Source organism: Bactrocera neohumeralis, chromosome 3 (assembly GCF_024586455.1).
Source record: "Bactrocera neohumeralis isolate Rockhampton chromosome 3, APGP_CSIRO_Bneo_wtdbg2-racon-allhic-juicebox.fasta_v2, whole genome shotgun sequence".
In the NCBI taxonomy this organism is placed as follows: Eukaryota; Metazoa; Arthropoda; class Insecta; order Diptera; family Tephritidae; genus Bactrocera; species Bactrocera neohumeralis.
In genome coordinates this window covers 72343872-72362177 of record NC_065920.1, presented here as the reverse complement: position 1 = coordinate 72362177, position 18306 = coordinate 72343872, and the positions used below count along the sequence as shown (strand labels likewise).

Here is an 18306-nt window from a genome sequence, read left to right as displayed (position 1 = left end):
ATCGGCCGTTCCAACAAATGAGCAGCTTCTTGAAGAGAAAATGACGTTTGCAAAATTTCAAAAGGATATCTTAAAAACTGAGGGACTAGTTCGCATATATACAGAAAGACGCACGGACGGACGAACGGATAGACAGACAGACGGACATGGTCGATTTTTTAATGTGTAAAACATTTTATGAAATTGATCCAATATCTTTTGCCATCTTTCGGGCATCCATTTTTATAAATTTTTCGACCATTGAAGACAAAAACTGATCCAAGCTGATTTGATTTGAAGATTTTCAAATTCAAAAAATTTGCAGAGATAGAAACAAGTAACAGTTCGAAGTGGCCAAGCCTGGTGAAAATAATAGGTGTGGTAGCACATACCAATCACGACGCAAAAGCTTTTAGAGACTAATCAAACTTGTATGAGATCGCTTTATCCCTGCTTTATTCTGGTAGAACAATGCAGCTTGTCTATTGATCAATTCTGTCCTCTTCTGTTTGAGTACATCGCTCAATTTTTCGAGTTCATTACAACACACTTTAGAATTAATTGTGATATTATCGGGCAAACGCTCAAAATAAAAAATCTCTTTGAAATCTCACCAACCAGACAATATAATATTTTGTTGATGACTATCGGCCCTAGATGTCGCTTGAACTGGTTCATCCTTTTTAGACTATTGAGACCTTGCGCTTTGATTCTTGTAAACTACCAAGTCGCCAGTAGAAATTTTGTCTACCAATTTTGACACATCACCCTTTTCATATTGAAACAGTAAAATATACTGAAAATGCTGTTTACGATCTTCCAACGCCAATAGGGCACCAAACAAAAACTGTTCCAAATAATCGACGTAGCTCGTGTATAAACGAACATTTTACACCTTTGCAAATTGCCAGAACCAGAGCTAGGTAATACCTTCAGGTACATAAGACTTGTTAGTAATATGGGGTCTAAGGCGAATTTTCACACGATTTTATTCATTCTAACTTCAATAAGTTTTGTCGTTTGATAAGAAAAACACAATTTTATGATTCAAAATACACTTTATTATTCAGTATAATCTCCTTATACATTAATATACTTGCTCCAACGATCCTACAATCTGTGGAACCCATCTCTGTAGTGAAAATACGGAAGGTCTGCAAAATACGCTTCCACAGCCGTTATGACCTTTTCATTTGATGAAAATCGCTTGCCACGCATACATTTTTTGAGTTCTGGAAACTAATGGAAGTCGCTGGGGGGCCAAGTCTCTAACAATTCGAACTTTAATTCATGGATTTTAGCCATTGTCAAATACTCTGGTGACACGGTGCATTGTCCTGATGAAAAATGATTTTTTTCTTCTGCAAACCGGGTGTTTTTCACGATTTTTTTCCTTCAACTGGTCCAAAATGCTGCAATAATATTCAGAATGAATTGTTTTACCAGTTTGCAAGTAATCCACAAAGAAAATTCCTCTCCCATCCCAAAAAAACCGATGCCATAACCTTCTTGGCGATTTCCGGACACGAACTCGTTTCGAAGCCGAACAACCAGGTTCACACGACTCTTTAGCCTCTTGTTTTGATTCAGCATAATGGTGATATACTCATCCAATGTTGCTCAGAAAGTCGCATTCCAATGTGTTTTTGTTACACTGTTAGCGAATGTGGCAGCCATTGTGCACACAGCTTTCTAAAACCAAAAATTTCACTAAGAATATGGCTCACAAAATCTCTCTCAGTCAATTGACGATCTTCCAAAACCATTTCCTGCATTTTGGTTATTATTTCTGGTGTTGATGCGCTTTTTGGACGTCCTTCATGTGGATCGTCTTCAAGGCTTGTACGACCACGTTTAAATTCAGCAACCCATCTTTCTACTGTTCTAATTGTAGGTAAACAATCATTATACACTTTTAACATTCGTTCGTGAATTTCTTTTGGTGCTACACCTTCCAAAAATAAGAATTTTATACTGCGATATTAAATTTTTTTCATTGTAAAAAATACTGTGACACGGCGACACTGAATGGCTTGTAAACAAAGAATGAATTGACAGATTGAAATGAAACTTCACTTACGTTCATGAAGAGTGTACCAACAAAAATCGAACGACAAAACTTGTTGAACAAGCGTTATAAGAAAACACGGTATATGTAAAGTCAACTGGAAGATCGAAAATATTTATATGGTTATATTAGAGTGATTCAAAAAAAAAAAAAATTTTTTCGTTTGGTACTCGGAAAAATAGGTTCCTAGACACCTCTAAGAAAGCCTCTCCAAAAACCTATTCATAATATTTTTTTAATTGAGTTATAAAATTCCGACTAAACACACACACATACTATTACCAGGAAAGTATTACGAAAAAATCTCTGAAACTTTTTCAATTATATATCTCTCAAAATCGACAAGATATTTTTCTAAAAAATCAGATATAGATATCTGATAATAAGAAAAAAATATTCGGTGCCTAGGAGGCTCGTTACAATTAAAAACAGTTTATTTTGTTGGATTTGAACAATTTCTATTAATTTTTTCCTCAAATACATATTTTTATCACATATATTTTTAATTTTTTTATATTTTAATCCTTTTAATATGCACACTCATTAATAAAAACCACATACTCTCTAACAGGAACGAGTCCACTCTTTGCCAATGGCACTCTCAATAACACACACAAACACCTATAAAGTTGTTATGTTACTTTTTTTTACACAATTTGCCTTTACTAACCATGTTATTCTATCAAACATCACTTGTATACCTGTTGCATGTTGCTGTCAAATGTTCTGCAACATTTTATGTTTCGCTCACATTTTCCATTTTATTTTCATAATTTTTACACCCACAGCCGTCAGTTTTCGATTTCGAACAACCATCGAACAATTTCTCTATTTATTTGTTGCTTTCCATATGTGTGTGTGTGTGTTTATGTTGGTATTTGTTTGCTTATCTGCCTGTCAATCCGTCTGTCTTAAGTAGTTTTACGTGCAGCTGCCACTTTCCACTGGCAACTTGCCACTTTACGTCTTACTGTTATTTACGCAATTACTTGCAACACTGCATGCGCGTATTTGTTGCGCACCACAAAGTTGTTTTCATAGAAAACACTTGTGCAGAATATATATTTATGTATACACAAGCGTTTCTAAGCTTTCTCTTAGAAGTAACTACTTTGTTTCCCTGAATATGAGTTACTAGAAAGTGCTAATCGTGCAGACGAAATGAGAAAAACGCTCAAAGGATGGAAAAATAAATTTAGACTTTTTAGACTAAAAATAAAAGCCGGTTAGTGTAGTTAAGACGAAAGTGTTGGGTGTGTCAAACAACAGCAAGAAGGAATTTTTTACCAGACGCCTTCGAAGAACGAGTAGTTGATTCTTTGATGGTGTATTTTTATCACTTCTTGTCGGCTCTTATATATTATAATACTATATGTATGGCAGGCTTTATTCAAAGCGTCCGCCCACATAGAGTTAATATAAGTTTTATAAAGGTGGTGAGAATTAAATTAAATTATGGACAAACGAACGAAACAAAGCAATTTTGAGGTGCAACGCGATTTCAGCCTTAAAACCCAACGCAGAATCACTCTTGCCAACAGGTACTACTTTGGACTGAATAGACAATTGAAAAGTAAAGACCTCTTCTGACGAACAAAGGCCAAACTCTACAGATCCCGCATCATTCCTGTCCTGCTATATGGTGCAGTGGCATGGATAATGGCATCATCTGATGAGTCGGTCTAGGAGTGTTCGGCAGTTTTGCGGAAGGTTTATGGTCCTTTGCTCATTGGCAAAGGCTAATATCGCAGTCAATGGAAAGATGAGCTGTACGAGATATACAGCGCTACACACATAATTCAGCGAATCAAGAGACAGCGGCTACAGTGGCTAAGTTATGTTGGCCCTATGCAAGAGAACACTCTAGCTTTGAAAGTTTTCGATTCAGTACCCGCCAGTGGAAGCAGAGGAAGAGTAAGACCTTCACTTCGTTGGAGAGATCAGGTGGAGATAGACCTGGATGCACTTGGTATCTCGAATTGGCGCCAAATAGCGAAAAGAAGAAACGACTGTCGCGCTGTTGCTAACTCGGCTGTAACCGCGTAAGCAGTGTCTATGCCAGTAACGAAGAAGAAGAAGAATTATTCGGAGTTTACAGGAAAATGTTGCTTTAGATTGCAGTCGTTAGAGGGTTTCACGTTCATAACAGCTGAATATTTAGATCAGCCTTGGTTTTCCCGGTGAAAAATATAATTTTATAGCACCGTACTAACCTGAATATATAAAATAATATTGAATTAATGTTGTTATCTTTTCTTTCATTCCAAAGTTTATATTATTAGTCACAGCGGAATAGCTGGAAATTGCAAAGCAGATGTGTTTTTGATAGAAAGCGCCCTTACTTCTGTACTCCGCAGTCTGGAACTCTAGCGTTTATCTATGGATCTCCAGGGAGCTTGGAAAGCGCTCGTCAAAAACCAAAACTTGTGCGGTTGCGAGATCTTTCTGGAGCCAAAAGGAACGAAGGAGATACCCTTCAGAGTATCTACTTGCTTTCAGCAAGGTTCATCACGCCGGCCTTGTATCCGTTCTAACTGGACACTCTCAGATAAACTCACAAGCGGTGAGGTTACATATTCTACGTCGCGGTAGACATGTTGGCGATGCTGCTGGGAATAGTATTAGCTGCCTAAACAAGTTTGTGATCCATAAGTGTTCATGTCCAGTGTTTGTCTTTAGTGAGAGGATCATTCCTACGACCTAACCTTATATTAACAAGAATGTTTAGCAAAATAATGAAAGTGGCGTTGCAAAGTTTTTGAATTCGGAACTTTCATATTTCTTGAATTTAATCCCATACTACATATGTATATTGAATTCAAAATGAGATTTTAGGCTTTTGCTGATAGAGCTTTTGTTTTGAAGAACTCACTTAAATACCAATTGATTGAAGCAGAAATTTGTAAACTAACATCAAAACACCCCCCAAAACTCATCATCTCACACTGCATTGGTTATTCGTGATCATTTCGCCACATTTTCAACTAATATCGTGCCGCAACCATCTCATTCGCCTAATTTACCTTCGTGTAACTTCTAGCTATTCAGCAAATTCACATGACCACTCCGAGGACACCGTTTTGATTCAATTAAGGATATAAAAGCTGAATCGAAGAAAGCTCTGATGGCCATCACGACGGAGGATTTTACCAAGTGCTATGATGACTGGAAACTCCTTTGGCATATGTAAGTGTATTGCAGCGGGAGGGGATTACTTTTAAGGCGACAAAATAAGTATTGATGAATAATTAAATATTTTACATCACATAATTTACACTTTCCGGATACTTTTTCACAATATTAATCGAAGGTGCATATATATGTGTATATATATATTTGTGAGAGTTTCTTTAGTTTAGTGTAAGCTCCCTAAACCTTAAACAGGGAAATCGATTCTCATATGACTGAACCGATCCGCTTGAAATTCACACGATCGTCTTAGATATATTTGTCAGGTGATGGACGAAGGAATATATATAGGAATATTTTGATAATATTTTAATAACATTGATGTTGCGTTTCAAGCCCGTCTGAGGTATAAATTTTCTCATAAAAAATATATATTTTTTTTTAAACCGCCATTTTAACTAGTCATTTAAATATTACCCATATTTGAAGCAGAAAAATCTTCCTCACCGCCAAGACAACTTTGTAGAAAAGATATGAGCAAAAATTGCAAAAAAATCGATTTAATTCTTTATCGTTATGCTGTTTAGCCTTTCCGATAAAACGCTCTTCCTACCAGCTCATCTTTACATATTATAGTCAGGCAGTCATGCGGCATTCATAAACTCAACGCTTGAGCAAACTCATTGAACTCTCGCGACCCCTGATTTTGTTTTAGGAGAGCTAGTAAATAATTTTCAAATACAAAAGTGGTTTATCCAAAACATATCAGCTATGATGCAACCAGATAAGAGTAAATTAGCAACTATTCACAGTATTTGAAAGCGCGTTAAATATTCCTAAGCAAGTGGACTAGATGCCAATGCATTGTCTTGGCCCACTTTCGCCCAAACAGAGTCATCATTAATTACAAATTATCGCGGCCTTTGACGCCGACACATGCAAGCGCACACACTTTTACCGCTATGCCAGGCAAATTATACGGATTGCACTTAACCGATTACAAAATTACCGATATGGGAATACTATGTAAGTTATGTGCTTGCTATAATGCCATTACTATTGTATGTAGACGGAAGGCCCAAAGGGGATATCAATGGCATACCGACATATATTATGTATGAACTTATGGTGCATTTGTGTGGCTGTGTGTGGATGCCACCTTATGTATGTAATTAAAATTTTGTGACACAGTTACACACACTCTACACTCACATACACACGTGCGCGCTTCTTTGGCTACATCACTATCTGCTGCATCCGGCAGTCGCTTTTACATTCAATATAGTTTACATAACCTCAAACTCAAGCCGAAGGCGACAAGTGCATGCGCTTAGCAGCGTGTTTGACATTTTCAAGTGGCACTTAATTAATCCCAAAACGCTAATTTCAGCCTCAGCAACATGTCGCGTCGCCAAGCCACCGAGCCACCAAGCAGTTGCAGGCAAGTGCAACTCACTGCGACTGATTGTACATATGTATATAAAATGTAGGTACAAGTATACATATATACATATGTATATGTGAAAGCGCCACGCCCACGCTTGTGCTTAGTTCAACAAGCATCTAGCAGATATGCGAAAAATGTTGTGCTGTAAGCTTTTGATGTTAGCAACTAAAATTGCGACACGCATACTAAATGCTAATTTAGTTGACGCAGGGTTGCATTTCGTCATGACTACATGAGTATGTTGCCTAACGATATTACCAAGTTTACGCATTTCTTCATGGAAATCACTAAGCAGCAAAGTTAGTTCGTTAGGAATGCAACATTATACTTCCATGCGGCGACAACAAGTTTTCTTAGCGTCGATCTAGTTGTTGTCACGAGGCAACCGATGCCTCTCTAGCCTCTCTTGCAATTTTCAGAAGTAAATAGTGAGGTGTTAGCATGCGTGTCGGTGGTGGCAAACATTTAAATTTATTGGAAATAATTTTTAAAATATCTGCCAAAAAGCAGAGAGCCTGTTATCGGCAAAGAGTTTAACTTCCCTTGAGAGAAAGAATGTAGAAGGTTCAGCGAAAGAATAAGACTAGGTGGAGTTTTATGGCATTTGAAAGTCAAGTCTTTGAAATTGGATTCAATATACCACCATAGTGCAAAACCAAGTGCAGAACCAAAGGAAGAGTGAAGATTTGCAGCGTTAAGAATTCGAGGAGATGAACTTACGACTGTCATCTTCGGAAAATTTGGTGAAAAAGGGACGGAAATAGAGATCCAAATAAGTGAGAATATTACAAGTGACTTCAAATTAACCGAAAAATGGCGGACAAACTTACTTTGAGAGAAAAAATGTAGTCCGAAAGGAGTGGGCTCTGGACCAAGACTAGGTAGAGTTCTATGATATTTGAAAGTCAAGTTCTCAAAATTGAACCAAAGTAAGAGCGAAAATTGAGGTATTAGAAATTCGAGGAGATGAACTTACGGCTTTCGTTTTCAAAAATTTGGTGTACAGAGGCTGGAAATGGTAAACCAAATAAGTGAGAATATTAAAAGTGACTTAGTATAAAGCGACAAAGGGCGAGACCAGAGTGAGAAGGTGCGTAGATATCTGAGAAAGTTAACATAAGACTTCGATTTCGGAAATTTGGTCAAAAGGGGGTCGGAAGAAGCTATCTACTTTCGTTTTCGGAGAATTGTTGATCTAAATACATGAGAATATTAAAGGAGACTTAATATAAACCGACAAAGACGAGACGAGATTGAGTGTAAACATTTGAAGTTTTAGAAATTTGAGGAGGTCAATTTCAAACTTTCGATTTCACGAAATTTTACCAAAAGGGGTTCAGAAGGAGCTATACAAATAAGTGGGAATCTTAAAAGGGACTTGACACATCTTTTTTCTTTAATTCGCGAGGACACCAATTAAAGTTTATTCTCTGCTGCTTCGATATAAGCTTAAAAGTGCTGGAAATGAACAATTCATTGAAGAAACTGGGACTATAGACTATGTTTTTCGAAATTCATCATCCTTGATTACGTAGATTGCCTTTTATATTTCGCGATTCGAGAACAAAAACAAATTTTAATCAACGAAAATCGCTTTATTGTTTCTCAAAATATTCTCTATTAGAATGCCTTTTGCATGCGTTTGAACCAATTGCCAAAGCACTTTGACTACTCTGATTGAGGTATCTCCAGGTGTCGAAAAAATTTCATCTCTTAAATAAATAGAAGTCATTCGGTGAAAAGTCAGGACTATACAGAGGATGACTCATCAAATCGATGTTTTGAGTGCTCAAAAATGCAATTGTTTCAGTCGATATGTGAGAGCTCGCACTGTCGTGGTGAAGAGTGATCCGTCTTCGGCGGTTTGTTTTCTTGAAAGACAACTGGCAAACAAATTATTGTATACCATTCAGAATTTTCTGTTCTACATTGGTATAGTTGCGACATGATCAATTTTTTCAAAAAACAATAATTTGCTTGGAAGTGTTTCGTGCGCCAAAAACAATTTTTTGATTCGGCTCATCTTGAAGCACCCATACGCCATACCACATCTTGAAACACCCGTACGCGAAACAATTGCTTTTGTATTCAGCTCATCTTGAAACACCCATACAGTCGTCGGCTCTTCACTTTCGGGCTCATACACAGAAGTCTACGATTCATCAACTGTCGATCAATCGACACGAGCTTTTTTTTTGAGTGATTGACAAATTGTGTGGGATATAATGTGAAAAAATTTGTTTATAATCAAATATTCCTGCAATATTGAGTGTATGCTAGTCTCACCAATAACAATAGTTCCCTCAATCTTTCGATAGTTTAGATGACCATCTTGCAATATCAGTTTGCTTATAGCATCAATAGTTTCCGGAAAAACAATTTATTTTGTACGACCTTCCCGAAATTTATTTTGAAGCTATCTACGACCTCAATTGAATGCACCATACTATCGATAAACAGTGGTCCTTTATGGAGCTTCATCGTTAAAAATTTAAGTGAGTTCATCTACGCACTCTTGATGAGTTAATCCACATCGAAAGTTGTAAAAGATATTGGCGCGAAAATGTTTGCGATTTAATTCCATTTTTTTGTAGAGTAGAATATTTTAACTTACTGTAAATACACACACTTGCTGTAAGTCAAACCGTTCTGAGTATGCATTCCATTCCATTTTTTGGTCGAGAAGAATATTTTAAGTTACTATAAACAACACAAAACCCGCTCGTATTTCAAATCGTTCTGTGTGTGTATACTAGTAAAAATTCTCAAACTTTAAGATACAATTATGAGTTTCAAGATTGCTACACTAGTGTTGTCAAACTCCGAAATAAAAAAGGCAACCTACTTATCTTCGCATGCCACTATAGCAATTCAAAACTCCTTCAGATTTCCTTCTTCTTCTCTATAGAGATTCCCTTAGAAACCCGTTTTTAACTCGAAAGTGAAGCTCGGTAGGTTTCTATGAAATTAGAAAGACAAACTCCTTGTGTTGCCAGGAAACTTTAAAGATAGTATGTTGTACAGACAAAGCGCGAGACTACAGTGAGAGTGAAAATTTTAGGCGGTAGAAATTAGAGGCGTTATAAGTTATGACTTTCAATATCGGTTAATTAATAAAAAAGGGCGGAAAGAAGTGATTCGAAAAGGTAAATAATTCCAGGATATTAATTCCAGACATTTGATTTCAGAAAGTTTGACAAAAATGGGTCAGAAGAAGCTAGCAAAATAAGTGGGCATTTCGAAAGAATACATACATTTTATGTCATTACGATGTCGCGAGATGATAATTTCAAACTTAGCATTTTGCATTTCGAATAATTGATAAAAAAGAGAAAAAAGAAGTGATTCAAATAAGAAAGAAATTTCAGGATGTTAACTTCAGACTTGAGATATCAGGAAATTTGATAAAAAGGAGTCGGAAGCAGCTAGCGAAATAAGTGGGAATCATGAGACGATCAATACATTTTCTCTCCTTGAGATGTCGCGAGGAGATAAATGCAAGTTGTCCATCTTCATTATAACCTGGAAACGGCTTGATTATATACTTAATCTTCCAACGGAGTGATAACATTCAAAAACTCTTTAAGTCTCCTTTAAGATCAACTTTAAAATTGCATTGTTATAGATAGCGATCAATGACACCAGTAAGTTTTCCACTCTAAAATATATTACCGCGATTAGGATGAAGAAATCACAGAAATATTAGGTGCTTATACCATTTATGGTACCTAACCAGCTATTCAAGTTTTTAACTTTCCAATGGTATACAATAAAGAGTGCGACATAAATGCCGCATTACTAAAATGTTGCTCTCAAATTTGCCTTCAATTAAAAAGTATAAAAGTCGCATAGAGGAAACCTCGAATTTAACCTCAGACCAGCACTATTTAATTTACTATTTATACATACATATTGCATAGACCGCCATTTGTCGACAACTAATTTGGTCAAATGATTCAATTAAATCACCGACAAGGTGCATACATGCATATACACATTTAAATGTAAACAAAATAAAGCAGCCAATGCAAATTGTTGCCAATAATTAAGTGAAAACGGACTAAAATCATTTTCTAATTGTTGAATTGCGGTGAAAGAGACCACAGCAAAGCGCATGCATAGCTATTGAAACAGTTATAAAGCACATATGTGGGAATAAACATATACATACATTTATATATACACATATATCTACATAGTATTTGAATTGTATGGACATACTGACATTTAGGTAGTTATTCAGTTATATACAAGTAGATTTAACTGTTTTAGAAACTATAGAAGTGCCGATACATGTTTTATACATAATATATATGTAAACATACATATGTATATCAACTAATATATTTGCGCATATCAATGTGTTTAATATAATGTTTACCCACATCCTTCGTGCGCAACAAGTAAGTTGCACGTAAACTGAAATTAGCGTTCAACAATTAATTAAGCTGACTATTCCCTTTTAGCTAACGCCTTTATACCTGGGTTGAATTGTTGCTATAGTAACCTATAGCTGATTATGGTTTTGACGATTAAATACCCTACAGGAAACTCCAAATTAATTTGAAGTACTTTTTTATAGGTCTAACCTAAGCCAAGATCAAGTACAAGAGCTCCGAAATACACGAAAGATCTTTACTCACACGGTCTCAAAAGGAATGAAGGATAGTTGTTGGCCTAATGACAGGTCTTAGCGTACTGGCATCACATGCGAGCCGGATGGTCATAAGAAATGATGATATTATACATGCACAGGGTGCAGGAAAATAGGCATGAGAGAGACGCTAAAGCACCTGCAACGCTTCTGTCCAGCCTCATCTAGAACACATCTTAGATATCTAGAAGCTTCTCAAGTCAAGTTGCTATTAACCCGCTCTTTAAATTCTATAAAGCCTTGACGTCCTGTATAATGACTCTGCAGCTCAAATTAAACCGAATCTCAACCTTGCACTTTAAAAGTCCAATAGGTCTATATGTATACTTGTATGACGTGACAGCTGATCAGTATGACCTAACATAAGCTTAACACCTTTTACCATCTCATAATATTGAGGTACTTTTTACTGAAACACTAGAAACTACTATAAAGTTTATGCTATTGAAACCATAAGGCTGTGAGCATAGTGAACTTAAGACGAAAAGAAGCTGAGAAACTGATTTAAGCAAGAGAAAAGCACATTGAAAACTTGCTTCATGGGTGCCGTCCTTTCATCAATGTTAATGACGATCACATCGATAAACTTAAAGAAACAGTACTTCAAAGTCGTCGTATTGGCATCAGAGAGATAGCAGAGGATCCCAACATCTGGTATCAACATATTTTGGTTAATGTATTGGTTATTGTATCGGTTAATGCTTTGATTAATGTATTGGTTATTGTAACGGTTAATGTTTTGATTAATGTTTTGGTTAATGTTTTAGCTTATGTTTTCGTTAATGTTTTGGTTAATGTTTTAGTTAATGTTTTCCATAATGTTTTGGTTAAAGTTTTAGTTAATGTTTTGGTTAATGTTTTGATTAATGTTTTTGTTATTGTTTTTGTTAATGTATCGGTTAATGTTTTGGTTAATGTATTGGTTAATATATCGGTTAATGTTTTGGTTAATGTTTTGATTAATGTTTTAGTTATTGTTTTGGTTAATGTTTTAGTTATGAAGTGTGTAATGCTAGATTCGTAACTAAAGAGCTGAATCTTTTGCAATAACGACGCCCGATAGAGTTGGCAAAAGAGATGACAAAATGGCTGAGGACTTTACATTCGTCAAACGCACTATTACTGATGTCGGGACTTGGATTTATGAATATAACGTCGAAGCGGCCCAACAATCTAGCGAATGGCGCTCAAAAATTAACCGAGAAAAGCGAAATTGGTCGAGGGAACTGAAGGCGATTCCAGCCAAATAAATGGAAAATTGGATTAGACGTTGGCATGCATTAATAGTCTGAAGAGCTTATTTCGAAAGCTATACAAAAAATTTTTGTATTCTTCATCAGTCCATGTCAATTTTGATCATACCTTTAAGCAAAGTTATATAAATAATTCCAACTAGGTAGACCTTTAATATATATTTACCATTTAATTAATACAAATACAAGTATACATACTCATACAAACAGCGCTTTGTTAACAAAATATTAGCGTCTAATTGTCTAATCCATATAATTATTATATTTCACAGTCGACAACAATTCCCACTTTTGACCCCAACAACAAACCACTCACTTATCGGTTTAAAGGTATTTAGGTATTTAACTATAAACACAATAGCAAACATTTAGTTACATAATTGAAACTATGCATGCATTTGTTGCGCAATTTAATTTAATTGAATGTTCAGCATGGATTCATGGTTCGGTATGTTTGTGAATTGCGCAATATTTAACACGTCGAACGATTTTAAAGTTTTGGGGCAAATATGTAAATTGTTGCAATTAGGCAAAGTTCACTTAATTGGCAATAATTGATGAAATTAGATTATGCTAAAATACATACGAGTACAAAAATAGACAGGTAAATTTCTAATTTGGAAAAGTATTTGCATGGTAGCGATTATAGCGAGCAATTGCCGCGAGCTGGGCGCTAAATTTGGCAGATGTGATAAAAACAGGCTTTTTTTGGGAAAGTTTTCTAAAATTTAATTCAAATTGGAAGCTGGTAGGGAATGAACGCGCGCCAATTAAAATGTGATCCATTAAAAGGAACAAAACATGCGTTTGATCGGGCTTATTGTTGGATTTAGGTTATCCACTTTGATGACATCCGACCAATGGAGCATCTTAGAACTCCTGCTACCAACCAATCCATTTTATTGATAAGCATTATCTAGAATATCCCTATAGCATATACGATTCTCTACAACTTTCTTGTAATGCTATGGAAATCTTTGATCATAATCACTCAATTTAACTGGTAGAGGTAGTTATTTCAATAGACCTTTTGACAGATAAAGTGTAAGTCGTGCAAAGCTGTCAAATTATTTTTGCTCAGTATTGTTTCGCATTTCATTAAAGAAATACTTATGTCTAAACAATGTTTATTACGAAACTTCACGTTTTGTAAAGAATGTATTTCGCGCACGGCGCTCAACTTATGGTCCACATAATCGGCCTACTGAGCGTACTATTTGCAATACCATTATCACCCATCCTGAGACCCAGCATTCATTATTCGATAAAATTCGACCGAGTAAACCAAGTCCAGCACGCTGTGAAGAAAATATGGCAGCCGCAGCTGAGAGTGTACACAAAGACCATGGAGAGTCGATTTGGAACCGTTCGCAGCAACTCAGACTGACGTGTGGACCGACTTGACACATTTTACGTCGAGATCTTAAATTGAAAGCATACAAAATACAGTTTGTGCATGAACTGAAGCCACTCAACGACATTGCTACGCTCTATGGGCTTTGGAAAAGTTCCAAGAAGATCTGACGTTTTCGAGCCAAATTTTGTTCAGCGATGAAGCCCATTTCTGGATCAATGGGTATGTACACAAAAAAAATTTCCGCATTTGGGACGAAGAGCAACCTGAAGAGATTCAAAAACTGCCATTTCATTCAGAAAAAACAATGGTTTAGTTTGGTTTGTGGGCCAGTGAAATCATCGGTCCATATTTCTTAAAAATGATGCCGGTGAGAACGTAACCGTCAAAGGAGTCCGTTACCGCGCTATGATAACCGATGATTTTATGTTTTAAATTGAATCTGTGATCTCGGCGACATTTGGTTTCAACAAGACGGTGCCACTTCCCACCCATGCCATCTATCAATGTATTTATTGAGAGTGCACTTGGGTGAGCAGAGCCTAAGGCTATACGGACAATCCCGTTTCGATTCAAGCCTTTTAGCAAAACGTCACGCAAGTCATTCGCCAGTTACCAGTCGAAATGCTCGAACGAATCAACGAAAATTGAACTCAGCGGATGGACCGTCTGAAACGCAGCCGCGGCCAACATTTCAAAGAGGTAAATTCAAAAAATAAATGCCAAAAAGTGTTCTTTCGAATTATAATAAACATTCCCCATTAAATTTCTGTACTTTTCCATTAAAATAGTAGGCAACTTCGAAATGGATCACCCTTTAGTTATAGATATACAATAAATATGTGTTTCAAAGGTTATTTAAGGCTTAAATATATGAATATGCGATATGGATACATATCTGTGAAATTCATCGATTTTGGATCAACCTTAGGAGCTAAACTAACCTAAAATAAATATACGACTCTATTATTCAGAGAATTGTGAATGGAGTTCGAAGTCAAGCTCACAGAAAAAAATTATTATTTCAGAAGGCCTGCGTAACCATGATGAGAGAAATTTGCATATTTCTTTTTTTCGCTCACGAATCTATGATGCGATCTGAGTATGTGAGTCAGTAAGATGTGGAGAGTTACAGAATATGTATATGTATATGGCGCTATCATACCGCAAATTTTGATATTATGGCTGAAATTTATTTTGCGCTCGAGTTTGAAATAAAGGCACAGATGTTATGGTCCGCTTTAACCTAAATGCAATACTGGGTGCAGTATACGAAGTAACGGTCTTAACGTCAACTGCCAAATTGGACAAATGTCTAAAAATTGATAATCTAATTCTACTTGACTAGGTTATAAATTAGCCAAACAATGTATATAAAATCGAAGAGGTAAATCGCTCTCTTTAAATGGAAATTCTGTTTGAGAGTCTGTAGATTTTCTGTTCGAAAACGGTTATCGTATAGGTTCGGAAACTATATTGTTGCGGTCTACCAAGAGATGCCATAACTTGATTATTATTCTATTATGTCCATATGAGTATTCTCAACGTCAGTGGAGCGCTATTGTTCTTGTGAGGCTTTTTTAGTATGTTTCATTCATGTTAAGTGTAAACAACAACAAATTTTCCGCCTCAAAATTGTAGAACTTTGTGACTGAAAAGGTGTTTTTGCGGAGAGTTCTTTTTCATTAATTTATTATGAAGAAAACATCAGCCAAAAGTCATTGTATTTTGGTGAAAGCCCTCGATGAAGTTCCTCTGACTCAGCGAACGTAGCAAAAATTGCTTTCATGAACATGAGTAGCTGGAAGCATTACTCTTAAAAAACTAATCAGAAGAAGATCTTCAGGAGTCACTGAAACAGCCATTTCAATATGTTTAAAAGCCAAATCAATGCAAAACTGAATATCCACGAAGCCAAGGTAATCTGTATTTGATGGAATCAGAAATGCATGCTCTTGTATGACCACATGACATCATTAATGGAGGTTACCGTCAAAAATTCATCAAATTAATGCAGCGATTGCTAAAAACGACGAGGTAATACTTTTTCACCGGCTTTGAGTTGCAAAACCTGTTAAAAATTAGTTGGAAAATTGCGGCTGGAGTTTTTATTCACCCTCCTTACAGTTCAGAACTTGCCATTTCTGACTATCATTTCTTTCGATCGATGCAGAAAGCCCTCACTAGAATACAATACGCATCAGAGAAGAATTTCCAACATTGGCTTGATTCATTCTTCGTCAACAAGCCGGCGGAGTTCTTTTGGAATGGAATCCAAAAATTGTCTGAAAGTTGAGAACTGTTATGGTTGCAGATGGACAATACTTTGAATTATACTATTGTACATTATTTTCTTAAATAAACGTTCAAACTTTGAAGAGAATCGCATGCAAACAGTTATAGACCGAATAATTAAATGTTATGAGATCTGTAATGTCCATATCGATGGTCAAAAAGTTTCAGCAGTCCTTTCAACATCGTTTTAAAGCAATTATATCTTCTTATAATCAATATTGCAACAAAAAAAGTTCTGCTGTGTATCAAAAGCTAACTTTCTGCTTTGATCAGCGACAAAAGCCATATTGCTTTTCGACTCATTGCTCATGCTACAAAAGCTTTGACACCATTCATTACCATGAAAGGTACGTATAAACACGAGCAACTTCCGCGAAATTGCACACACAAACACAATCTCAACTGAAGGTTAAAGGCTCTGCCCGCACCACCTGCCCCAAACCAGCCAACAAGCGACAGACAAACTGAAATGAGCGTGCAAAGTATGGCTGCTCAAGGTGAACCGTTGTCAGCCGGAGGCTGTATGTCGTCGCACAAGATAGTGCGCGTAAATGCACATAAAAATTTACTATTTAGCAGAAAAATCAGTAAATACATGCACACACATGCAGGCATATACATGTGTTCAAATATTATATATGGAGCTGGTGGATATGGTGGAGAGCTGTATTGATGTCAATATCAGGTGCAAAATCAGGTTGCTTGTAATTGAACTGACTTTAAGTGCGCTTTTGTTGTTGCTGCTATTTTGTTTTACTTCAACATTGTCGTGTTGTTGCAGCAGGTGCATTTGGCTGCGAGTTTACATACATTTTCATTGCAAGGCTTCAATGAGGCGTCGAACGTTGCCAATAATTAGTGCATGACTCAAGCGCACACACACACACACACATACAAATACAAATACACGCACATGCATGCAGCAAGTCAATAACAGTATTAAACGAACTACTGGCATACAAGTAAATAAATAATAGCAATAATGGACAATGTCAACAGCATTTGCCAACAACAAAGTCACAGCTGAAGAAACTCGAGCCAAGCCTTTCGCCGACACGTCAGCGTGCTGCAAGTATGACATGACAGGCATTAAGCCCGACAATGTTGCAATTTGACAACAATAACAACAAGTGTGATTATTAAAATTATTAAAAATATGAAATAAGTATAACGAGAGAATTAGCAATAATTAATAGAGAGTTTAAAGACATGACATGACTAGCCGTCATTGGTGCAAAAGTTTTTACAACAACAATAAAAACATGCAAAAACGTTAACTTCGGTTGCACGGCAGCGCTAATGACCTTCACGGGTACGTTTTTTATAACAAAAAAGTGTAAAAAAATTATTTTATTTTGATTTTGAATGATCACTTTGTATGGCAGCTATATGCTATAGTGGTCTGATCTAAACAATTTTTTCGGAGATTGTAAAGCTACTTTGGATAATAATCTGTGCCAAATTTCGTGACGATATCTTGTCGAATTAAAAAGTTTTTCATACGAAGACTTGAGTTTTAGCGGTAATTTTGTGTGGCAGCTATATGCTATAGTGATCTGATCTATACAATTTATACGGAGATTACTGCTTTGCCTTGGGCAAAACTCCATGCCGAATTTTGTACTGATACCTTCTCAAATAAAAAAGTTGTCCTTACAACAACTTAATTTGGCTCAATCAGTTCTTATGGTAGCTATCAGCTATAGTGGTCCGACATTGGCGTTTCCAACTAATGACCAGCGTCTTGTGAAGAAAAGGTCTTTCCCTAAGGCCTTCATTTGATGAGGCGACATTATCTTCCCTTTGCCAAAACCCCTCCTGCCATGAGCAGCATGGTGTGTTTCAATGCCTGCTTGATCACTAAATGCAACGTTGTGAGCTCCAGCATGACTTCAAGTGCTGCGGTAGTCGAAGGCCTATCGAAGAAAAGGAAAAAACATACTTTGTTTTAGGAGTTTATAAATTTTTAGCCTAAGCTTGAAAGGATCATAGCTCAAGGGGAATTTTGAAGTTGGATTCTTCTCTCGGGAGCTCTTTCAATCAACTCTTGCTTCAGACTGCAAGACCACTGTTGTGTCTTTCAAGCAGAAGTGGTAATCAACAAGGTGAACTTCTCAGAAATGCAGC

General features: G+C 36.4%; 1 protein-coding gene across 2 annotated transcripts in view; it reads right to left on the bottom strand.

Annotated features, from left to right (window-relative positions):
- LOC126752183 (protein obstructor-E) overlaps positions 1–18306 on the bottom strand; it is a 59970-nt gene that overhangs the window by 27920 nt on the left and 13744 nt on the right. The gene's annotated exons all lie outside the window — the stretch shown is intronic.